The sequence below is a fragment of the Phocoena sinus genome, chromosome 12, assembly GCF_008692025.1.
Source record: "Phocoena sinus isolate mPhoSin1 chromosome 12, mPhoSin1.pri, whole genome shotgun sequence".
Taxonomy (NCBI): domain Eukaryota; kingdom Metazoa; phylum Chordata; class Mammalia; order Artiodactyla; family Phocoenidae; genus Phocoena; species Phocoena sinus.
In genome coordinates, this window is record NC_045774.1 from 18,736,148 (window position 1) to 18,752,343 (window position 16,196).

Consider the following 16,196-nt stretch of genomic DNA (forward strand, 5'->3'; position numbering starts at 1 on the left):
GTACAGTTGACCTTCGAACAACAGGGGTTTGAACTGTACAGGTCCACTTACATGCAGATTTTTTTTCAGTGGTAAATACTGCAGCACTACATGATTTGCAGTTATATGGAATTGGTGGCTGCAGAAGGCCGACCATAAGTTATACTTGGACTTTCCACTGTGAGGAGGGTTGGCAGCCCACCCCCACTGATGTTAAGTGTCAGCTATATTTGTAGAATGGTGCCTTAATTGGCACTGTCTGATGTGTTCTTCATGACTAAATTTTGAGTTATGTGTTCTGGGGATAGGAAGACCACAAAGGTCCAGTGCCAATCTCATAAGTCAAGGGTACATTGTATCATCACTTACCACTGATGATGTTAATCTTGATCACTTGGCTGAGGTCACGTTTTTCAGATTTCTTCCCTGCAAAGGCTTGCCCCCAGCCACTCACCTCCCTTTCCATATTGTTCTCTTTGGAATGAAATTGCTGTGAATAACCAGCACTTAAGGAGTGGGGAGATGTGCTCCATCTCCCTGAGGGCAGAATCACGACATAAATTATTTGGAATTCTTCTGCATGGTAGATTTGTCTTTTCTCCCATTTATTTATCTGTTCAATTATTTATATCAGTTTATCAGGAATGGATATTAGGATAATTCTGGACTTATAGAATGGGATAGAAAGTATCCCTCTGCTTCTATTTTCTGTAAGAGATTGTGGAAGCTTGGTATTATTTCTTCCTTAAATATTTAGTAGAATTTACCAGTGAAACTATGGATCTAGTGCTTTACCTTTTGGAAGTTTATTAACTATCGATTCATTTCCCTAATAGACACGTGGATAGTCAGGTTATCTAATTCACCTTATGTGAGTTTTGCTAGTTTGGGTCTGTTAAGGAACATTTCACCTAAATTATCAAATCCGTGGCCATAGAATTGTTCATAGTATTCCTTTATTTTTCTTTTTATGGGTTCTGTAGCAATGATTCCTCTTTCGCTTATTGTATCAGTCATTTGTTTATTTTTTCCTTGGTTAGTGAGGATAGATGTATGGATTTTGCTGATTTTTTTCCCCAAAGAACTTGCTTTTGGTTTTATTCATTTTTCTCTATTGACTTCCTATTTTTAATTTCATTGATTTCTGCTCTAGTTTTTATTATTTTTCTTCTAGCTTTAGGCTTAATTTACTGTATCTAGTTTGCTAAGGTAGATTAGGTTTTAGATCTTCCTTCTATTCAAACATATGAATTTAATCCTGTACATTTACCTCTAAGCACTGCTTTCACTGCATCCTACAGTTTGATAAATTGTGTTTTCTTTTATTTAGTTCAAAATATTTAAAAATGTATCTTGATATTTCTTCTTTGACCCATGTATTATTTAGAAGTATATTAATTTCCAAATATTTTGGGATTTCCCAACAATTTTTCTGTTACTGATTTCTAGTTTAATCCTATTACAGTCTGAGAACATAACTGAATGATTTCTATCCAGTATGGCAGCCACTGGCCACATGTAAATTTCAATTTAAATTAATTAAAATTAAATTAAAAATTACAAGTATTTCCTTAGTCTCACCAGCTATATTTTAAGTGCTTAATAGCCACATGTGGCCTAGTGGCTACTGTATTGGTTAACACACATTCTATCATTGCAGAAATTTCTTTATTTTCTTCCAGCTTTATTGAGATAAAATCGACATATAACATTGTGTAAGTTTAAGGTGTATACTGAGCTGATTTGATACCCTTATATACACTGCATAATGATTACTACCATTGCCTTAACTAACACCTCCACCACATCCCTTAATTACCATTTCTTTTTTGTGGTGAGAACATCTGATTTACTCTCAGCAACTTTCAAATATATAATACAGTATTTTTAATTATAGTCACCATGCTGTACATTAGTGTAAGGCCAACTGGCCCGAGGCAGGGGAACACAGTCAGATTCACAGGTTGCATCAGACGGAAATTCTCCAGACTACCCAGTTCCAGGAACTGACCTGGGGACTTTGAACCCGGCCCAGCCTTCCCGCCTTTCGAGGGGCGGGACCAACGGTCCCCAGGATACCCGAAAAGACCACCAAATAAGGAATACCCTGCGCCCTCCCAGATTCACCACACCCTTTCCCTTCTTCCCCTATAAAATCTTGCCCAACCCTCGCCCGGGTGCGACTTCTCTGGCCCCTTTCTCTCGGACCCGTGAACCTCGCCCGGGAGCGCTCCCTAATAAAGCTCACTTGAAGCTTTCCTCTGTTTCGCGGTGCCGTTTGTTAAGATCCGACCTTACAATTAGATCCCCAGAACTTGTCCATCTTGACATCTCCCATTTCCTCCACCCTCAGCCCCTGCCAAGCATCATTATATTCTGTTTTTATGAGTTTGGCCTTTTTAGATTCCACATATAGGTAACACCACGCAGTCTTTCTTGGTCTCTGACTCATTTCACTTAGCATAATGCCCTCAAGGTCCATCCATGTTGTCACAAATGATAGGATTTCCTTCTTTCTCATGGCTGAATAATATTCTGTTGTATATATATCCACATCTTCTTTATCCATTCATCCCCTGATGGACACTTAGGTTGTTTTCACATTGTGGCTGTTTGAATAACACTGTGCTAAATATGGGAATGCAGGTATCTCTGTGATATCCTGTTTTCATTTCCTTTGGAAATATACCCAGAAGTGGGATTTCTGGATCATATGGAAGTTCTATTTCAGACAGCACTGTTATAGAACATGACATAGGAAAATATCTTTATGATTTTAGTATAAGTTAGGATTTTTAAAGCAGTCACAAAAACTGTCATGACAAAGGAAAATATGCTAAAACTACGTAAAACTTAGAAAATTGTCCTTAAAAAAACCAATAGGAGGGCTTCCCTGGTGGCACAGTGGTTAAGAATCCGCCTGCCAATGCAGGGGACAAGGGTTTGAGCCCTGGTCTGGGAAGATCCCACATGTCGCGGAGCAACTAAGCCCGTGGGCCACAACTGCTAAGCCTGCGCTCTAGAGCCCGCAACCCACAACTACTGAGCCCGCGTGCCACAACTACTGAAGCCTGCATGCCTAGAGCCCGTGCTCTGCAACAAGAGAAGCCACCCAATGAGAAGCCCATGTACCGCAACAAAGAGCAGCCCCTGCTCACTGCAACTAGAGAAAAGCCTGCGTGCAGCAAAAAAGACCCAACGCGGCCAAAAATAAAAATAAATAAATAAATTTATTTTTTAAAAAAGCCAATAGGAGAGTACAAGGTAAGTTAACAGAATAGGGAAATATATGTGCTATAAAATTTTAAAAAGCTCAATTTTGAAACATATAATTTATAACTTATTATGAAAACACATATGACAAAACAGAGGAAAGAGAGAAAAAGACTTGAAAAGATATTTCACAAAAGAGGATTCAAATAGCCAACAAACATATGCAAATATGACCAGCCTCATTTGTCACCAGGGAAATGATAATTTAAACCATAAATCAATGTGAAATCTTTTCACACTTTCTAGATTGACTAAAATTAAAAACTGCTTACAATACCAATTGTTGGCAAAGATGTGGAGCAATTATGGCTCATATACACTATAAATATAAAGAGAGAGAGAGAGGGATTCTTTAATTTTAAGAAATTGCCTTACTTCGCGTTTATAGAGGTTGGCAAGTCCAAAATGTGTAAGGAAGGCTGGCAGGATGGAGACCTAGGGAAGAGGTGACGCTGCAGCTTAAGTCTGAAGGCAGTCTGCTGATGGAATTCCCTCTTCCTCAGGGGAGGTCAGTCTTTTTCTTAAGGCTTTTAACTGTTTAAATGAGGCCCAACTACATTATGGAGGGTAACCTGCTTTACTCAAAGGCTACTGATTTAAATGCTTATCTCATCTAAAAAATACCATCAAAGCAGCATCCAGACATGTTTGACAAATATCTGGGTACTGTAGCCTAGGCAAGTTGACTCATAAAATTAACCATCACACCTAATAATCCAATATCTATGCTAAAAACAAAAACGGAAAACAAAACAAAACTCGACCTTTTATAAATGTTCACAAGAAGTCATGTACAATGCATCATTGGAAAAAATAGAAACAACAAAAAGAATACATAAATAAGCTATGGTTCATGTATTTACATAGTGGGATAACTCACAAGACATAAAATAAATGAAACATGAATACATGGAGAATTCTTCAAAAGTATAATGTTGAGTGAAACAAGTAGGTTTTAAAGTTATTTTGATGGTATGAAGCCTTATGGGGTGCAGAAGACAGTTTGCTGTTACTTTTTGGTTTCCCTTGTTTTGTGAGCTTCTTTCCTTTCCTCTCACCTCCCCTTTCCCTTGCCAGTGTCTCCTTTACTTTCCGAATAAACCACTTGAAACATTATCTTTAAATTAGCTTTGAAGAAATTCAAACTAAGTCATGTGTTATGCATAATTCAAATATGAAGTAAAAAATATGTGTGCAAATATACTCAAGGAAACCCCAGTCCTTTCAAAAGGATCTTGGTTTCTTCCTGTGACTTATAATGTCTCATTTAATTTTTTTCTTTATGTTCTATGTCCTTATTTTGATATCTCCTCCAAACTCTCAAAAAGACCTGTAAAATCTCTCACACAATAGTATCAGGTAAACTATTGGCTCCATGATTTTCCATGAAGATATTCATCCTGGAGCTTTACTCTAATTTGGACTGAGAGTTTTTAGACTGGCTGCACAGCTGTTCTGGAACTTCCCTTTGCTGTTATTCTGGATTTTTTTCTTCATTTCTCCTATATGTTGGAGCTCTGACATCTTGGATCCCAAGTCTACCTCATCTTAACTGGAGCATATTCTTTAATAACTTTCTGAGAAAAGTTGCTTTGAAAATAAATATTTAAGTCCTTACATGCCTAAAAATGCTATTACTCTACCCTTACATTTGATTTAATGTTTGAATAGTTATAAGATTCTATATTAGAATTTTTACTCTCTCAATTTTACTTTCAAAGGCATTTGTTTATTGAATTCTTAATTTCGGCATTGCTTTATCAAGTCCAATGCCATTCTGATCAACATGTTTTCATATGTAACCTATTTATTTTGTATGGAAGGTTTTATTCTCCTCTTTATTCTCGATATTCTGAAATTTCATAAGATTTGCCTTGGGGTAGATCCTTTTGTAATCATTGGACCCTTTCAATATGCAAATTTTTGTCACTCAGTTCTGGGAAATTTTCTTGTATTATTTCTTTTCTAAATTCTCCCTCTTTAACTTCTTTTTTCTCTCATTGTGAAACTTCTATTATCTGGTCATTTAAAATCTGGGATGGAATGTTTTTTGTTTCTTTTGATTTTTATTTCACATTAGTTATTACTACAATAATGTTGCGTAACAAACTTCTCTAGAGCTCAGTGTTATGCAAAAACAAGCATTCATTTTCTTGTTCATTAGTCCATAGTTGGCTGGGGCTCCATAAGGTTTGACCAGAATCAGCTGAACTTGGCAGATCAGGGTCATCTGCTCCATGTACTTCTTATCTTCCTTAGACCAGTGACTTCTCAAATGACAGATGTACAATAAAGCAAATAGAAACTCATGTGCCTCTTAAGACTGTGGTTTGGAAACAACACACTTACTTCTATACACACTCTTTTTGTCTTGTAGTCCTAGCCCAACGTCAATGGAGTGGGAAAATATGCTCTACTCTATGGGGGAAAAGGAAGAAATATTTTCTGAAAATATAATCTAATTTATCACACTTACACTATATTTCATTTTTGGGGAAGGCTCTTCTTTCTGAATGATTTTCTCTTGATTTCTCTTATTTTTGCAATCATATATTTTATTTCCAAGAACTCTTCTTTGCTTTTTGTTCCATTTTATAAAAGTACTATTTTCTTTTTAAACAAACAGAAAAAATTCTCATAACTACCTGAAAAATTGATTGGCTTTTTAAAACAATTTTTATTGGAGTATAGTCACTTTACAGTATTGTGTTAGTTTCTACTGTATAGCAAAGTGAATCAGCAACACGTATGCATACGTGTTGACTGGCTTTTTTTCTTTCTCTTTCTCTCCCTCTCTTTTAAAAATTTTTGTTCTGCTTTCTAAATTTCTTTTGGAGTTCTTTTTCCTCTTTATTATGTCTCTGTCTTACATATTGGAGGCAATATTTTAATGTCTAATAATACTTCATTGATTTAAGAGTGAGACACTGTCATTAAATGGAATTCTGTGAACATGGGTAGGGATTATTGACTGGTGGGGTTCACTGTAGGATTATTTGATGGGAGGCCCAGCTATCTTATTGCCTCTTTCCATGTCAGTATCTGTAGAGCCTCTCTCTTTGTGTGCTCAAGCTTTCCAGAGGTTAATTTTCCAGTTTCCTTTCTGGGAAATATAAGCCTGGTTGCTAGTTAGAGAGAATGGAAGTCTCCATGTTCAGCCTGGAGATATGCACCCACTCTCCCTCTTTTCAGCATGACACCCCTCATTTATTACATCATGCATGGTATCCTTTCCAGTATAATTTCTCCTGATTATAAGCCTTATGCATTCTATAGGCATGGGGATGGGTAATAATCTGCTGTACAGGATTGCAGAGATCATCCCATTAAAGGAGTTATTAGAGAAATAGCATCCTGTACTAAAGAATTGAACTTAAGTGACATTAAGCTAACTTTAACTGTTCAGAGTCTACCTTAGAGTTCTACCATTGTCCTCAAGGGAATCTTTATCTCCAGTTCATGACTTTTTCCAGGTTTTCACTATGAATTATGTTGTTCCTTATAGGCCCTTTCCTTGCAAGTGCCTAGATTTCTGTGTTCTCATCTGTGTTATGTCAGTTACCACTCTTTGTATGCTTTCCACCTCCGAAATCTTTGTAGTCATTTCTCATTTCCTGTTGTCTCCTTTCTCCATCTATTTGATCTTTTGGGTTTTTAAGCTTTTAAAATTCATCTGTTGTCATGTTACTGGAATTTTAGGAGCAAATAGAGAGAAACACATGTGTTTTAATTTGCCATGTTTAATCAGAACAGAATGATACTTCTAAAATTCAAATCAAGTCAGTCATATCTCAACCCTGTTTAAAAACCATCAATGGCTCCACATAAAACTCAATATGAAGTATAAACTTTGTAAGATGGCACTTCTTGCTTGTCAACAACCCTACTCGCACTCATACTATCACTATCACTCATTATTGTAATTCATTCTGTTTCCTACGATGCCATGCTTTCTTTTATCTTGGGGCATTTGCTCTGAATTTCCCCTTTCCCCTCTATTCCTTTTCTAGCACCTAAAAGTCTTCAGTTCTCAGCTTATCATCTGCTCTTTCTACTTCTTAGGATGGATGCCCATTTTTTCCTTGCTATAGCACCCTGTACTATGCTAGTCTGCATTACATGTACATTAAGAACTCTGTGTCTCACTCTGCATTATTAAGGCTAAGCAGGGTCTTGGTCTTCTTCACTATAAGAGCATCAACACTCAGTATCTATGTAGCAGGTACTCATTAAAAAATTGATGAGTGATATGGGTCAATGGGACAGAATAGAGTGCCCAGAAATAAACCCACACACCTATGGTCAATTAATCTTCAATAAAGGAGGCAGGAATATACAATAGAGAAAAAGTCTCTTCTGCAAGTGTTGCTGGGAAAGCTGAACAGCCACATGTAAATCAATGAAGTTAGAACACTCCCTCACATCATACACAAAAATAAACTCAAAACAGGCTTAAAGAGTTAAATATAAGACATAAGATAAAACTCCTAGAAGAAAATGTAAGCAAACATTCTCTGACATAAATCATAGAAATGTTTTCTTTGGGTCCATCTCCCAAGGCAATAGAAATAAAGGCAAAAATAAATAAATAGGACCTAATCCAACTTGCAAGATTTTGCACAGTAAAGGAAACCACAAGCAAAACGAAAAGACGACCTACGGAATGGGAGAAAATATTTGCAAATGATGTGACCCACAAGGGCTTAACTTCCAACATATACAAACAGCTCATACAACTCAATAATAACAACAACAGGGGCTTCCCTGGTGGCGCAGTGGTTCAGAGTCCGCCTGCTGATACAGGGGACACGGGTTCATGCCCTGGTCCGGGAAGATCCCACATGCCGCGGAGCGGCTAGGCCCGTGAGCCATGGCGGCTGAGCCTGCGCTTCCGGAGCCTGTGCTCCGCAACAGGAGAGGCCACAACAGTGAGAGGCCCGCGTACCGCAAAAAAATAAATAAATAAAATAACAACAACAAAAACAATACAATCAAGAAATGGGCAGAATACCTAAATGGACATTTCTCCAAAGAAGACATACAGATGGCCAATAGGCACATGAAAAGATGTTCAATATCGATAATTATGAGAGAAATGCAGATCAAAACTACAATGGGGTATCACCTCACACCAGTCAGAATGGCCATCATCAAAAGGTCTACAAATAATAAACACTGGAGAGGGTGTGGAGGAAAGGGAACCCTCCTGCACTGTTGGTGGGAATGTAAATTGGTCCAGCCACTATGGAAAACAGTTCCTTAAGAAACTAAACATAGAGTTGCCATATGATTCATCAATCCCTCTCCTGGGCATAAATCTGGAGAAAACTCTAATTTGAAAAGATACATGCACCCCAATGTTCATAGCAGCACAATTTACAATAGCCAAGACATGGAAGCAACCTAAATGTCCATTGACAGATGAATGGATAAACAAGATGTGATATATATATATATATATATATATATATATATATATATATACACAATGGAATACTACTCAGCCATAAAAAAGAATGAAATAATGCCATTTGCAGCAACATGGATGGACCCTGAGATTATCATACTAAGTGAATTAAGTCAGAAAGAGAAAGACAAGCACCATATGATATCAGTTATATGTGGAATCTAAAATATGGTACAAATGAACTTATTTACAAAGCAGAAACAGACTCACAAACATAGAGAACAAAGTTATGCTTTCCAAAGGGGAAAGGGGGTAGAGGAGGGATAAATTAAGAGTTTGGAATTAACAGAATCAAACTACTATATATAAAATAGATAAACAACAAGGTCTCATTGTACAGCACGGGGAACTGTATTCAATATCCTGTGACAAACCATAATGGAAAAGAATATGAAAAGGAATATATCTATATAACTGAATATATTTGCTGTACACAAGAAACAGAACATTGTAAATCAACTATACTTCAATAAAAAAAATTTGATGAGTGAATATTGAATGACCACCAGACCCTATTCCAAGACCTGGGCTCACATTCTAGCTTTATCCATTGACAGAATTTGTGATCTTTTAATAAATAAAGAGCATAGGATTTAGAGGAATTTCTGGCTCCACCATTTCTTATGTGATCTCAAAAGATCACAACCTCTCAGCTTTAAATGGAGTTAAAAATATATGTCCTGCTTTCTGCACAAAGTGATATATAGATAATATTCATAAATATGCAGTACATTTTATAAATGTACAAAGTATGCTAAAAATAAATCTTACTTTAAGAAGCTATTGAATACCTAGTACTGTGTTCCCTGCTTGCCAAGTTCTTTGCTTTGCATGTGTAAGTGTGTTTTTTGTGTGCACTTCTGTTTAGATTAGCAACCTCTCATTTTTCTTAAATGTCTATAGTAATATAATATGATTAAGAACAAAAGCACAAAGTGTCCTTACTATTAATATAATTTTAAGTAATTATAAATGTGTTAAATATTTTAGGTGTATCAGGCAATCAAATTTTGCAATATTTTTCCATAGGTTATGTATTACTATGTAATAATTATAATTTTAATTCCATGTTCATTTCATATAATTTTCAATGGCTAATGTAGAACAGCTTGGCAAAATATAAATGAAATTCTAGCCAGTTTGGACAATTCTCTTTATTGCCTTCTGTTTCTACATCGTGCAGGATAATCTAATATTCATGAGATCACAGAGCCAAATGCAATTATAATCTCTTCTCAGTTTGTAGGAGATGGTATTTTATATTCCAGACTCTTTGAGAGCCCTACAGTTCTTTGGGGCCAGGATGCACTTTTAACTATTTCTTCAGAAAGTTAGTTGACATGATCGCCAGGAAATGCACAGTCATCAACTTTATGACTGATTCTTACATTGAATTGAATATCCTCTTGGAATCCACCAAAGGCCATTTTTGAACCAATTTATCTGCTTTTTTAATCTGCAATATGATTTTCATGTCCAAATTAGTCATTCCAATGTTTATTCAATTGCTTGGAAATTTTAAAAGGAAATGGAAAAGACAGGAGAAAAAAAATTTAGCAAATGCCTCTTTTCTCTGAACAATTCATTTGAGAAGATGTGAATATACAAATCTTGCATTCTCATGTCTTCATGGGAATGTCTTCATGGTTTGACAGAGAATTTTATAACAAAGATATGGCTTGAAAGGCACATCTCAACACAGATTATGTCATGTTTGTAAACTATTTTATCTGTTTCGAATACCTTTTGAAATATTCAGTTGGTAAAGCATGGTGCCCCTTTGCAATTGCACTAGGTAGCAATTGCTTGTCTAGTTAATGTACATAGCACTTTGAGGAAACTGCAAATACTAGTTCAAAGTCACTGTAGATAACGTAAGTTCACTTTACTTGAACGTTTGTTCTCTGGCAAGTATTATTTTAAAACCTGTAACATCTGTTGAGCTGGATAGCTCTGTAATATTGGTACTTTTACTGTCCACATTTTACAGATGAGAATATGGGCCCTAAACGACACAGGTAAGAGGTGGTAGGTCCCAGACATCTGATTCCAGAGTCCCTACTCCTCACTATGCAGTACTGCAGACTCCTGCCCTCATCAGTTAGCAGCTTAAAGGGGCAAGTAAACAATCCTCTGTCATCCATAACAATTGGAACTGCTTGGCCGCAAGAGGGCAAGCTTTGCAAATTCAGTCCGGCTGAACAGTGACAGAAAACCGTCCTGGCACTCATAACTAACTAACCTAGGAGTTTCCTTGTAGCAAAAGACCATGACGTCTCAGCAGTGTGTTGTCCAGTGTCTGCATTTGTGGCATTTTGAGTCAGTGAGGATATCAAGGGGCTTTCAAGATTTGCTACACATTATTCAAATATGTGTTAGTGGTTGAAGGATTACATACCACAAAATACCTTAGTCAAAATTTCTAGACTCTGACCTTTGAAAACAAAACCATGAGTCCAGAACCAGCACAGTTGTCATAATTGGACAAAGGTACTCTGAAAAGCAAGATACTGGGTCAATGATTTTCCTTTCTTCCAACGATTATGCATTAAAATATTTACTGAGGTCAAGTTCTATACCAGTAATTGTTCCAGTTGAGTATAAAGTGCTCAATGCAACCAACATTGTTCTCATTTTCATTAGTGTAGTGGTCAAGTGACTCTAAGTTAAATTTCTTTAACAACAAGCCTCAAATGATGGTGGCTTAACATAGAAAAGGTTTATTTTTGCTCATATAAAATCTGATATGGATCTGGGTGAGTTTCTAGGCAGCTGTCTACCACGTGAAGCTCTGGAATCCAGGCTGCTTCCATCTTCATCAAATCAGAGCAGAAGAGAACAGGGTAGTCTTGCATCAGCTATTAAATGCTTCGGCTCTGAAGGGACACATGTAACTTCTATTCACAAGGCTTTGTTTAAAACTAGTCAGGAAGGCCTGTCTACATATAAGGGGGTTAAGAAAGTATAAGCCCACTGTGTGCCTAAAAAAAGAGGAAATCAGAAGTTTCTCCCATGTGTAGATTACTATTTCTAGAAGACTAAACAGAGAGTAAGCAAACACATTTGTATTATAAAAGATAGGGAGTTATACCAATAGTTATAAATACATTAATTTGATGAGCCCTATTTATGTATACAAAAGCTAAAACTCAGGCAATTGTCTAGCGACAGATATATTAAGAAAAGTGTTTTACATATGATATGTTTTCAAGTTTGAACCAGGGTTTCTCAAATTTGGCCCTATTGACAATTTATACCTGATAATTCTTTATTGTGGGGCTTTTCAGTGCATTATATGATATTTAGCAGCAACCCTCGTCCCTAATCACTAGGTGCCAGTAGGCAATACCCCTCCCTCACCCAGATGTGAGAACCAAATATCCCTCCAGACGTTGCCAAGTGTCCCCATGAAGGCAAATTCACCCTGGGTTGAGAACCACTGGTTTGCGCTATTCCCTGTACTATTTCAATACTAAACCTAGAGTTAACACAGTGACATGCATGCATACATACTTTACAGTTATGTAAAGCACTTTACATGGCTTCATCTCAATTAAAATAACTACAAGAGACTGTGAGGAAACAAGTTGAAAAAGGGAAACGCTTCGTCCATATCACAAGGGGAGTAAATGTCAGGGAGACAACTCAATCGAAGTCCTTTCACTCCAGATTCATGAATATTAGTTAGTGTTTATTGAACACCTCTTATGTGACAGCCATTGTTCTAGAGGACATAAAAATAAAAGATCAGTTCCTGCTCTCAGGAGACTCACAGCCTAGTGAATCAAAGAGACATTTCAATATAAAATTACATAGGAGGTAATTAAAGCAAGGACTCTGATAGAAGGGCTTGTAGTTCTTCAGAGGGAGGTACTTCACCCACAGAACTATCAGAAAAGTGATAGAAATCCTGCAATAGAAAGGAAGGAATGATAGGAAGCCATGGAACAGAGAGTGTCGAATATTATTTCTGAGTCACCACGGGAAAAAAAATGAACTAAAATATAGAGAACTACAGAGCAGATCAAGAGGAAAGAAAAGATAATATTCTTTGTGTGAGGCAAAACTTGTGAAAAATGCTGCTAAGCCTTCAACATGCAGACAAGTGTTGTCTGAATGGTTGCAAGATACATAAACACCCTCACTTTATGGGTTTTCTGCAATGTTGATTCAAGTGAATCCTATCGAACGCGAAGAAGAAATCCTACTACAGAAAATCATTAAAAATTAAAAAAGAAATAAGCGCAAACTGTTTCTGAAGCAGAAACAAAGTGAATGATAAAGAATAGGTTTAAAGAAGGGCATCTTTCATATAAACGACAAGCAATAGGATTTCTGAAAATGTAGCCGGCTGGAAGGTCACTGGGCAGCTCATTTATTCAAGGTTTGAGCTGTGGACTCCTGGAATGAACTTGTTCTAAACTTCTGATTTGACTGTGTCTTAATATTTAAATATCTCAATTATTTTTCAGCTTAAGAATTATTTTTAAAATGTGGAGCTTCCTTAGCCTGAGTGTGATTCTCTGTCAATGTATGACTTCATAATTTGGCCCAGTAAATGACTATAAGCTACATAAAGTATTCATGTTCTTTAAACACCCACTTGTGATGCTAGGGATTGTTATTGAGCGAAACACGTGTTTAATTCCTTGTTTGGAAAGCAGAGAGGGTGCAAATATTATCTTCTCAAACAGGAGCATTTAGGCTCTCAGTGCTCTTTCCTCTTCAATATCAATCAGCTCACTTCTCTCTTAGCCTTTACTCATATCATGCTATTCCTTCTGCCATCAGCCTTCACAACTAGCAAATAGTGACTCATCCCTATTCCTCTCCCTGTATAATCTCACCACTTCAGGCTCACTCTACCCTTTAGGCATGTTCTGCCTGTCACCCAGTTTGAAATCACACTCCTTTTTTGTTGTCCTGATCAAATTTTTACTCCTCCGTGCAACTTTTCCTGATCTGAGGCGTCAAAATCAGTCCCCACATTCTACTCTTAGGGTCACTATTGGACACAGCATTCCCTGTGTCGATTGAAGGCAATGATTCCTCACTCTGACTCACCCCCCTCCCCACGCCAGTTTCCCCACTTGTCCCCTGTATAGAAAAACATACAATGGGTAGGGCAGAATCTGGAAACTTGACTGGAAAAATCTTGCAAGAGTACAATTTGAAAAACCAGCAAAAAGGAAAAAATATCTATGAGCAGGAGAGCAGTTTAGAGAGAGGTGGAAATTTGGGGGAAAGAACAGAGGGGAGAAAGTTTCAGTTTCTTTATGACTTGGGGTAGGGAGGAAGTAGAGTTGTGTAACTCAAGAGGGAAAACATCCTCTAGGTTGAATTCACCAAAAGCTCCCCCACTGAGTGCCTGGAAGTCCCCAGGAGACAGGCTTCCTGTGATATTGAGATTTATAATAAGAAATGTACATTTGGTCTTCTCCCCAGTTTCTGGCACAGAGATCCCAAAACGTTTGGAATTTCTTAAGTGAGAAGAGCAGTAAAAGTGTCTATTGTTATATTAATGAGGTGGCTTTTAAAAATGCCTAAGGTTGGGCTTCCTTGGTGGCGCAGTGGTTGAGAGTCCGCCTGCCGAGGCAGGGGATGTGGGTTCGTGCCCCGGGCCGGGAGGATCCCACATGCCATGGAGCGGCTGGGCCCGTGAGCCATGGCCGCTGAGCCTGCGTGTCCGGAGCCTGTGCTCCGCAACGGGAGAGGCCACAACAGTGACAGGCCTGCGTACCGCAAAAAAAAAAAAGCCTAAGGTTGAAGGCTGGTTGCCAGGGGAGCCAACCAGGGGATTAGAGGGTTGAAACTTTCCGTTCCAGCCCTGACCTCTTGGGAGGGAGAGATGCTGGAGACTGAGCTCAGTCACCAATGGCCAATGATTTAATCAATTATGTCTATGTAATGAAGCCTCCATAAATACCCAAAAGCACAGGGTTGGGAGACCTTCGGGGTTGGTGAACATGTGGACACTTGGGGAGAGTGTTGAACCCAGAGAGAGCACAGAAACCCTGCCTTTTTCCCCATGCCTTGCCCTATGCATCTCTTCCATCTGGCTGTTCCCGAGTTGTATCTTTTTATAATAAACCAGTAATCTAGTAGGTAAAATGTTTCGCTGGGTTCTGTGAGTTGCTCTCACAAATTAATTGAACTCGAGGAGGGAGTTGTTGGAACTAGACAATCAGTCAGAAGCCCAGGTGACAATCTGGGCTTTTGATTGGCATCTGAAGTTGGGTTTTGGGGCAGTCTTGTGGGACTGAGCCCTTAACCTGTGGGATTTGATGCTATCTCCTGGTGGATAGTGTCAGGATTGAGTTAAATTATAGGGCACCCAGCTGGTGTCAGAAAATTGATTCGTCATGAGGGGAAAACCCTCCAAAACACATTGTTATTGACCAAAACCCTTTCTTCCCCTGCATCTGAAACCGTGCAACGCAGATTGGGACTTGAACCCATGGTCTTTTAATTGAGATCACACACCTGGTCTCAGGACTTGATGAAGCTCAGGTTCTTGATATCTCCTCACAGAGTTCAGTGAGAGACAAAGTGATAGGCAAGAAGTGGATTTATTTAGAGAGAAACACATTCCACAGACAGAGTGTGGGCCATCTCAGAAGGCGAGAGGCCCTGAAATATGAGGTGGTTAGTTTTTATGGGCTGGGTAACTTCACAGTGAGTGAGAGGATTATTCCAACTATTTTGGGAAGTGGGGGGATTTCCAGGAACTGGGCCACTGCCCACTTTTTGACCTTTTGTGGTTGGCCTCAGAGCTGTCATGGCGCTGGTGGGTGTGTCATTTAGCATCTGCTAATGTATTACAATGAGCATATGATGGGCTCAAGGTCCACTGGAAGTCGAATCTTCTGCTATCTTGGACCTAGTTGGTTCTGACAAGTTTTTGTCAGGTTCTATCGCTATGTCATTCTTTTAAAGGTTGTGCCCTGCCCCCTTTCCTCCTGTTTCACATCCAGAGAAGGGAAGCCTTGAGCTATTATGGGAAGGGAGGTGGGAAAGGCCTCAGCCTTAATGTCTAAAGGTTTATTATTAAAGCGCCCTAGTTAGCCTAGGATAGAAACCTCAGCTCTGCCACTTCTAGCGATCTTGAACACTTTACTTACACTCTTTAAACTTCTTTGAGTTTATCCTCTAGAAGTTTTGTGAACATCTAATGAAGTAAAAGAGATTGAGCCATTGCTCAATGCCTGACACACTGTAGGTGCTCAATAGATGATGAGCTCCTGCTGTCTCTCACAATGACAGGCAACTTGAATCATGGGTAAAGCACAGACTTTGAGTCAGATAAAACTAGATTCAAGTCCAGATTGATTTAGACCTAGGCCATATTCAGATCTTCCCCTTGCATATGTGAGATCTTGATCATGTTAGGTAACTTTTACTACCCTCATTTTTCCCATCTTTAGAAGAAGCTTAATAAAATACATCTCCAAGGGGTCTTAAAAGGATTAAAGTAAGG